At 49.9% G+C, this 10,296-nt stretch overlaps 1 pseudogene; it reads left to right on the top strand.

Annotated features, from left to right (window-relative positions):
* The first annotated feature begins 206 nt into the window (after positions 1–206).
* LOC136453034 (transcription factor TCP13-like) lies at positions 207–2,834 on the top strand (annotated as a pseudogene).
* The last annotated feature ends 7,462 nt before the right edge of the window (positions 2,835–10,296 follow it).

Raw genomic sequence — 10,296 nt, 5'->3', positions numbered from 1 at the left:
CGGGTGCCCCAGCTACTTATTTGCATGGCTTTTATGCCTTGGAGCTTAGCTTATTATCTGCTGAGCTGCAGGGTCCAGGTCAGCGTCAGCACTACGGCGACGGAGAGTGAAGCGAGCTGAGACGGGGGAGCGGGAGCAGTGCACGGTGTGGTGGTGGTAAAAGGACGGGGATTGGACAACGACGCTGATCATTTATGCCGCCGTGTAAATACCCACCACAACCACAAGCAGCTAGAGCTTCGCAGGTCGCCTTCCACATCTCATTCGTCTCCCCCCACTGCTAGCTCCTGCAGCTCTCAAGCTAGCCTCTGGTAGCGCTAGGGTTTACACCGATCAGGGTCGGGTCCCTGGCGGCCGGCGGAAGCGGGCAATCGAGTTCGGCGGCGGCGAGATCTGCTTGCTCGGTGGTCGCCGCAGGCAGCCCCGGCACAGAGAAAGTCAATTGATTTGCAGGGGTTCGTTGCTGCCCATTTCAAGCGGCCTGTTTCGGCTGAAACGAACGTGGATTATTTACCGTTGGCTGATTTGATTGATTTGGCGTGAGAAAAAAATACTATTTCAGCTTATAATCTACAATCGTATAAGCCTAGTCGAACATGCTGAAGAGATCCTGTAAGTCCTCCTTACCAGTCGGTTTATTCGGTCGGTTGCTTGATGATTTGTTAATTTTTGACGGTTTGTCCTGCGGATTTGAAGATTATTGCAAAAAGTTTTAGGCCTTTCTCTTCTTTATTAGTTTTTGAAACCTTTTGTTTATTAATTAGAATACCCCAGATCTAACACAGATTTGTTCGCTCATCTTTCTTGCTATACATATATACTAATTAATTCCCCCCAAAATTTTTGAAGTACTGTTTGATATATATTCTTTCTTTTTCCCACTGCCAAAAAAAGCTTTCCCTAAAACAAGTTGCAGTCTTGCAGATGATCATCGTTGTTTCTCTTTCTACTCTTTTCTCTTCTTTGTGAACAACCTGCGACGGTCTGGATCTGAACCTTATGATTTCGATCCAGAAGGGCCTCTGAACGCTTCTTTTGCTAACCACAGTTGCAAAAGTATCCAAATCATAATACTATAATCATGCATGTCCGAAAAAAATCAGTTCAGTGTGTTTTCCCCTTGTGTTATTTTCTAAAGTTTTTTTTTAAAAAAAACGAATGTTTTCTAAACTTCTGGGCCTCGATCCTACCGTCTTCTCATTTCAAAGAGCAGAAGAAAGAAACCAATCCATGTACGATGTATTCATAGTTTTGCCTGCAAAAGCGGCTAGCAGAGATGTGGAGGCCGCTCAATCATGGAATCATCCCTTGCACAGCGCATATAGTGCCGCTGCCACTGCCGCGCACACCGATCCACAGCTCACTGGCGCTCACCTGCACTGTTTCATACCGCTATCTTGCTGTTCCATGGAGCGAATAAAGCTGCAGCGCTTTCCCCATTCCCCAATGGAACAGTGGCACAGGCACACATTAACCGGTAGATCCTCTGCCGTGCTTGCATGCATAGTGCACAACCATGGCGCGCCATTTCATGCGAATCTGTTATGCTTGCATTATTGCATACGATAGATGCTACAATTAGCATGCTGTTAATTTGATTGGCTGACCAGTTGCAGTGGATGATACACCGACACGCAGCTAGCTAGCTGATGACGGGCGGCGCCGTTGGGCTCATAAGACGATGATAAGGGGCGGCAACAACCAGGAGGCGGCGAACGTCGAGGAGCTGCTAGCCCACCAGCAGAACAAGCACGCAGCCGTGGCGACGTCGCGGCAATGGTCGGCGCAGACGGAGTCGCGCATCGTGCGCGTCTCCCGCGTCTTCGGCGGCAAGGACCGCCACAGCAAGGTGAGGACCGTCAAGGGGCTGCGCGACCGGCGGGTGCGCCTTTCCGTGCCCACGGCGATCCAGCTCTACGACCTGCAGGACCGCCTCGGCCTCAACCAGCCTAGCAAGGTCGTCGACTGGCTGCTCAACGCCGCGCGCCACGAGATCGATAAGCTGCCGCCGCTGCAGTTCCCGCCGCAGGAGCACCTCATGGTCGGACACCTCACGCCCCACATGCCGCTGGGGCACGAGGAGAAGTTCGGACTAATCGCCGCGGCCGCGGCGCTCGCGAGCGACGGAGGCGGCGCCAAGGTCAGCCAGCAGGGCGACGTCGACGTCGACGGGACTGGATCCCACCACTTGGTGGGGAGGTTCCCCAGCTGCGGCTACCACCGGTTCATGGAGCTGAACAGCGCGTTGGGCATGGTCAGTAGCGCAATGGCGCCGTATAACAACTGCACCGGCGGAGAGGCATGGAATAACAGCGGCGGCGTGCATGACAGCTGCGCCGAAGGCTCGCCGCAGGTCGTGGCAGCCGCTCACCACTCGCCGTTCCCGTCGCTGCTCTCCTTGGCTCCACGTCCGCATCAGCTGGCGTTCTACTCCTCGGAAGCTGATCAGCAGTTTCAGGTGGAGAACCTTGGCTCGCAAAGCCTGTCCTTGAGCTCGGCGAGGACATCCATGATCAGGCTAGCTAGGAGACTACATACTACTGGAACTCTTCGATCGAGATTAATTAAGGTAGGAACAATGCTCATGCTCACTGATCCCAAAATTCCCCAAGTACAATATATCTAGCTGTGCAAGTGTGACAGGGTTTCCAAGTGCCTTTTAAGGAGAGGCAGTTAAGCTTGTGATGGTTTCATAATTAGTATGAAGCTAGACCTGAAACAGAATAAAATCTGCGGGGCTTGCAGTCTGTGTTTGCGATACGGATTTGTTACTTCTTTCAATACACAAAGGAGTAATATTATTGTGTGCTGGCTTGTAAAATAACAATATGATTTTTTTAATATTATGGCTTTTATTAGTTATTTCATCCATTCTAAATTATAAGACGTTTTATTTTTTCTAGACGTATATTTTTTGTTATGCACTTTGATATACACTATGTCTAGATACATAGTTATCGGTGTTTCGAGTAAACACCAACTAGTAAATTTGTATTTGTTGTGCGTTAGGCCCGGATGGTGTGCTAAAGAACACAAGGTTTATACTGGTTCGGGCAGAATATCCCTACGTCCAGTTTGCTGCTACTCATGTTATTAGCACTAAAAAAAAGTTCATAGTAGAGGGTACAAATGGTCGAGAGAGGGACAGGTCCTAAATCTCTGATGGAAAGGTCAAAAGGGCGCTGAGAGCTTGGTTGCTGCTCAGCTGTGTGTGTGATATGTGTCGAATTGATCCGTCCCTTAGTGGGGCGTCCTGCCCTTCCTTTTATAGACAAGGAGAGCAGAGATTACAGATGGGAGAAAGAGGAAAAAACAGAGGTAGAGAAGGTCCTTCGAAGGTGTCGGGTCTTCCTTTTCCCTTGAGCCTGCTCTGCTGACATGGCAGACGGTGCTAGGGATAGCACGTTCGTTGATCCTAATAGGGCCGTGCTCTGGCTTCGTTCAGTAAGTGGTCACGTCCCATCCTACTCCGGCGGACGGTGTGGCGTGCCAGGGTGCCGAGCCATGACCCCACGGGGAGCAGACGGGGAAGTGACCGTACGTCTGTACTGTAGATGATGTGAATTCCCTCCTGAATTGTAGTGGTTGTCGTATGCTTATGTTAGGATCCGCGTCCGAAGGCTGATGGCGGCGTCCACAACATTGTAAGACAAAAGTCAGCGCCTACAACACTGTTCGGGCTCTATCATGCCTGGAAGGGATTAAAGCGCCAGTCCTATCATATCCTGACGGTACTTTCCCACAGGCGTGCAGGGTATGGTCCTCGGTACTGCGGTTGACTTGAGTGTCCTACCCTGTGCTCGTCATTATGAAGGAGTAGGGTGCAGACGTTGGGCGAGGCGAAGACTGCCCCGGGGCGTCGGGCGAGGCGGAGCCAGCCCTCAGACGTCGGGTGAGGCGGAGCTAGCCCCCAGACATCGGACGAAGCGGAGCCAGCCCTCAGACGTCGGGCGAAGCGGAGCCAACCCTCAGACGTCGAGTGAGGCGGAGCCCAACCCTCGGGGGTTGGGCGAGGCGAGGCTAGTCCCCGGTCGTCGGGCAAGGCGGATCCAGTCCTCGGTCGTCGGGCAAGGCGGAGTCTGCCCCTATCCATCGGGCGAGGTGGAGCCAGCCCTCAGACGTCGGGCGAGGCGGAGTCCAGCCCTCAGGGGTCGGACGTGGCGGAGCCAGCCCTCAGCCGTCGGGCGAGGCGGAGTCGAGCCCTCCAGGGTCGGGCGAGACGGAGCCAACCCTCAGGGGCCGGACGAGGCACGGCCAACCTTCGGTCGTATGGACAAGAAGTGCAGTTGCGTTCTTGTCTGTTTGGAAACATCAACGTTTGATGGTTATTAGTTCCACCTCATTGGGTACCCCAGTATTACGTCCCCGACAATAGTTAAACTAATGTATATAAAAAAACCAAAATGTCTTATAATTTGGAACGTTGACGATTTTGGCTATCATTTTGACGAGTTTCTTGATATACCCTTCTGTTTCATGTCGAGCAATTATATGTGCATGGCATACTTCATATGAGCAATTAAGGAGGAACCCCACCCAAATTAAACGTCCTCTTGAAATCTTTTTAATACTCTCTCCATTTTAAATCGTAAGATGTCAGACTTTTTTAGGTACATAAGTTTTGCTATCCACTTATAGATTACTCAGCCATCCAACTTTAAGATTAGATTGATCTGACATATGCACTAACACAAAATCAGGCGTCACCCTAAATTTTATATTACACTATATTTACTAAAAATACACTTTTTTAGGTGACTAAAAAGTAAAAATACACTTGAAAAAGCGTTTGTAATATATGTGTGTGATTTCGATTTATACTAAATGCAACTAATAAAGTGTAAATGGAACTGCATGTTGGGGGACACTTAAGTTTTCTATATATATACTCGCATCAAAATTTATGTTTCAACCATCTAAAACACTTATCAGGTAAGATTTATCTTTTCCCAGATTAAATCTGAAAATAGAGCTTCCCACAAGATTCAACTGTAAGAGTATCTCCAAGAGTCTTTGTAAAGTTCACTCTCTAAATCATTATCTGGAGAGTTATTTGTATAAAAAATCGTTTTCTATATCTTTTTGTTATTCAACTTTTTTTCTATATATTGTGTGTACTCTAGAGAGTCATTCTTGTTTTCTATCTTTGGCCAGCGAGAAATCCAAAATATTAGATAGTTATATTTGGAGAACCAAACAAAAAAGCTTTTGGAGGGTATTTTTTCATTAAAATTTCTATTCCTAACAATTAGGAAGGATATAGAGAGTTTCTTAGAGTTGCTCTAACTGCATATTGGAATCTAAAAGCTTTAAGACCATTTATTCTATCATTTACTATATCCCATGCATATATACCCCAATTGAGAATTGCAAATTTTAGTTACAAATTCGAAGTCAATTGAGTATGATATATATTAAGGGGTCGGCAGTGAACAAATAGTCACGACGTTATATTAAATCTATATATGTCAAGAGTGATGATATATACTAGTAGCCTATGCAGATAATGTACTTGATTTAATCATCCTTAATGCTAGCGCTAGCATTTCGTAATTTTTCGTTTTACAATATATGTGTAGGTCAAAGTCCATGAAATTAAAGATTTTTAGTATTTTATATCTTCACACATCAGTAACTGAAGTAGTGTTAGCCCAGCAGAGAATATCTTTGTGATTCCGGAGGCAAATGTGTCGCTATGCATATATATGCTCTGGAACAATATATAACATATATTAGTCCCCTGCCTCGCCAAAAAATAAGTCGTTGTTGAATCTAACAATTCGCGTTAATTTTGTAACAATTTTTATAAGTCATTGTTTGCTACTGAAAGACTGAGAGTGCGAGATTAATGGTCTTCATTTGCACGCAAGAATCACTAGAGGGACAAAGACACTACCATTGTTGTCAGAAATATATAGGATGTATCGAGTCAACTATTGGATTACATTTAGCAAAAGAATGTCATCTTTATATATAAGTAGAATTTAATAGGTACTTATGTAAGATAAAAAAAGAAGGGTAGGCCTGGTGCAGTGGTGAGAGCTATCTCACCGAGTCACCAGGTCACAGGTTCGAAGTAGTCTCTGCGTAGATTTTGCGAGAGAAAGGCTTGCCTCGGTTTTTTCCTTCTCAGACCTCACTCACGTGGGAGCCTCCGGTACTGGATCTGCCCTTTATTTAAGATAAAAAAACATTATACATTCAGCTAGGCCTGGGCTCCTGTTCAGAACGTAAAAGACATCGCATGAATTGCAGAAAAAGCTACTCCCTCCGTTCCTTAATATAAGCCATATCGTTTTTAGCACCAATATTAACGCATGGCTTGGGGAAGGATGTGAGACCGAGAAAAAAAAGAAAAATCATGCCATCTTCTCTCTCCCAATCAGATTGCTTCCTAAATCTAAGGGATTCGTTGGGGGCATGTGCTATGTACGGTGGAAAGGTTTCCAAACTAATCGGCGTGGGAGCTGATACGTACCTATATTTTGGAATTTTCTTTAAAAAATTATATGGCTTATATTAAGGAACGGAGGGAGTATATATCATGGGATCAGTAAATGTTTCGTATCAGGGTTTGGGAAAGAGGCCGGAGTAATCGAAATCCTGAGTTTATGCCAACTGATTACGTCCCAGAATGATAAAGCGGCGAGAGGCGCCGCATGGTAAAATTAAGAGTTAAATGCACTAGAGGTCCATTAACTTATGAGAAGGTTTCGGTTAGGTACATCAATTTCCAAAATGGATTTTTTGGTCCATAAACTTTGTCGTTGTAAACTAATAGTCCAAAACCAGCCACGTCAGCACCAACATCTGATGTGGCCATGCCACATAGGCAGCTCCAAGGTCAGACCATCATGCCAGCCGGCCTGGGCATGCCGCGGCACTCTGCTCGCGCGTCACGAGAAAAAGGAGGGGCGGGGAGCTCCTGCAGAGCCCTGCTCGGCACAGAGCGCAGGCCCGCAGGGCGGTACGGAGCAGTGCGGAGTCAACGGCTGCTGTTGCAGAGGAAAGACCGGGGCGCACGCGAAAGGGAGGAGCCGAGGCATGGGGTCACGCGGCGCTCGCGCGAAGAACGGAGACGGCAGCGCCTGCTCCCGTTCGGTGAGAGAAAGAAGAGAGCTGTCTGAAGAACAGATGAGTAGGGAGCCGCCGCTATCCGTGCCGTTGTGCCATCGATCTCCTCCACGTTGGCGTCGTGTGCAGAGATGTGGCTGCCTCCTGGCTTGTTAGCTTGCACGTGAGCACGTATCTGCAAGCACACATGCACCTGCATGCATGTAGCTCGACGCACTCCGGCGTCGTGGTGACGGCCTGACGGTAGATGGCATGGGCGTTCGTCGATCAGCCGCTGATTGGCGTGCGTGGTTAGCCGGCCGACCTCGCCCTCCTGTGCCTGCTCTTCCGACAGGCCACGGCTTCCGTGCGTTCCTCCCGTCGGCGTTGACAATGGAACTCGGTGTAGCGTGCGTGGACACAGACCGGCGCAGGTGCTCACGAACGAAGCCGACGCTGTTGTGACCATGCGAGCGTGCTAGCAAGTACTGCCGCCGCTGCCACATGGGCACGAAAGCAGGCCCGCCGCGGGCCGTGGCATTGCGCCAAGGCAGGCTGGCAGCCGCCCGGCGAGCCTGTTGCTGCTCAGGTCCAGCTCTACGAGCTGGTTGGAGGATCCACCGTCGAGCTGGTTGGATCCCAGGCGCAGCTGTTGCAGCGCCGGGTGCGCGAGCGCGGCGCCCGGGACCGCGCCGGACACCGCGTTGCCCGTGAGGTCCAGCACCCGCACCGCGGGGAGCGCGGCCAGTGTCGCGGCGCTCAGCGGCCCGGAAAAGGAGTTGTTGCGCGCCGCGACGGACCAGAGCGACGGCGGCAGCGTCCCCGGTGCGCCGAGCAGCTAGCCCGACAGCGCGTTGCCGCTCACGTCGAGGTGGACCAGCGAGCGCATTGCGCCCAGCCTCAGTAGGGGCCCCGCGAGCATGTTGTGCTACAGCTCGAGCCGCGTCAGGGCTCCTAGGAGCGCCAGCTGCGGCGGTACCCCGCCGGAGAAGCCGTTGTGGGAGAGTTAGAGCTCCTACAACGCGGAGGAGGCGGTGAACAGGGACCCCGGGATGGCGCCGAAGAAGGCGTTGCCGGAGAGGTCGAGGATGCGGAGGCTGCAGCAGCTACGCCTGGGATCCAACCAGCTCGACGGTGGATCCTCCAGCCAGCTCGTGGAGCTGGACCTGAGCGGCAACAGCCTCGTCGGGCGGCTGCCAGCCTGCCTTGGCGCAATGCCACGGCCCGCGGCGGGCCTTCTTTCGTGCCCTGTGGCAGCGGCGGCAGTACTTGCTCGCACGCCCGCATGGCCACAACAACGGCGGCTTCGTTCGTGAGCACCTGCGTCGGTCTGTGTCCACGCACGCTACACCGAGTTCCATTGTCAACGCCGACGGGAGGAACGCACGGAAGCCACGGCCTGTCGGAAGAGCAGGCACAGGAGGGCGAGGTCGGCCAGCTAACCACACACGCCAATCAGCGGCTGATCGACGAACGCCCATGCCATCTACCGTCAAGCCATCACCACGACGCCGGAGTGCGTCGAGCTACATGCATGCATGTGCATGTGTGCTTGCAGATACGTGCTCACGTGCAAAGCTAACAAGCCAGGAGGCAGCCACATCTCTGCACACGACGCCAACGTGGATCGAGGAGATCGACGGCACAACGGCACGGATAGTGGCGGCTCCCTGCTCATCTGTTCTTCAGACAGCTCTCTTCTTTCTCTCACCGAACAGGAGCAGGCGCCGCCGTCTTCGTTCTTCGCGCGAGCGCCGCGTGACCCCACGCCTCGGCTCTGCCCTGTTGCGTGCGCCCCGGTCTTTCCTCTGCAGCAGCAGCCGTTGACTCCGCACTGCTCCGTACCGCCCCGCGTGCCTGCGCTATGTGCCGAGCAGGGCTCTGCAGGAGCGCCCCGCCCCTCCTTTTTCTCGTGACGCGCGAGCAGAGTGCCGCGGCATGCCCAGGCCAGCTGGCATGATGGTCTGACCTAGGAGCTGCCTACGTGGCATGGCCACATCAGATATTGGTGCTGACGTGGCTGGTTTTGGACTATTAGTTTACGACGACAAAGTTTATGGACCAAAAAATCCACTTTGTAAGTTGATGGGCCTAATCGAAACTTCCTCATAAGTTAATGGACCTCTAATACATTTAACTCCAAAATTAATGACCATGATATTCAGTGTGTGTGTATATGAACTCTTAAGTCTGAAAGATCCGCATACGCAGGCACAATCTGTGTCTCCCTCTCAGTATAGGATAGGAAGGAGTATCATCAGCCGTCGTCACCCCATACCAGCACTACTGGCACCGCTAAATAAGGGCCTGATTAGTTGGGTGAAGGCACAATCTGTGTCTCCCTCTCAGTATAGGATAGGAAGGAGTATCATCAGCCGTCGTCACCCCATACCAGCACTACTGGCACCGCTAAATAAGGGCCTGATTAGTTGGGTGAAGTTTGGGATTTTAGTTATTGTAGTATTTTCGTTTTTATTTGATAATTAGTATTTAATTATAGACTAATTAGGCTTAAAATATTCGTCTCGCGATTTCCAATCAAACTGTGCAATTAGTTTTTTCGTCTATATTTAATGCTCTACATGCATCGTAAGATTTGATGGGATGGTTACTGTAGCACTGTTGAGAAAAAGTTTTTAAAACTAAACGAGCCTCGAAACGAAGATAACACGACATGATGTGACTCATTTGTTGGTGCAGACCCACCAACTAATGCACGACTAGCTGCTCCTAGCTAGCAGCTCGTTAGCTACTCCTAGTCCTAGCTAGCTAGCTCGACAACATGCATTCGTGCATGGCATGCACTTTTGCCAAATGCACGGTACATACTCCCACACATGAGATAGGAGATGTGATGATCTGAGTACTCCTATGTGATTTAAGTCATGTCCGTACGGTTTAATCACTGATGAAACGCATACAGTTAGTGCTGGTTTAGTTTCCAAAAAGTTTTCTAAAAAGTGTTACAGTAGCCATCACATCGAATTTTACGATACGTGCATGGAACATTAAATGTAGACGAAAAAAACTAATTGCACAATTTAGTTGAAAATTGCGAGACGAACGTTTTGAGCCTAATTAGTCCATGATTGAACACTAATTATCAAATAAAAACGAAAATGTTACCATAGCCAAATTTCTAAAATTCACAACTTAATAATAATCCTAGCTAGCTGAACCCAAATCACATCATAAGCTGCACAAATCAGTGCTGCTCAGATCGGGTACTGCGCGTGTGCCCTC

Source organism: Miscanthus floridulus, chromosome 5, assembly GCF_019320115.1.
Source record: "Miscanthus floridulus cultivar M001 chromosome 5, ASM1932011v1, whole genome shotgun sequence".
Taxonomy (NCBI): Eukaryota; Viridiplantae; Streptophyta; class Magnoliopsida; order Poales; family Poaceae; genus Miscanthus; species Miscanthus floridulus.
The sequence above is the reverse complement of the archived record's forward strand: the minus strand, read 5'-3'. Positions and strand labels throughout refer to the sequence as shown.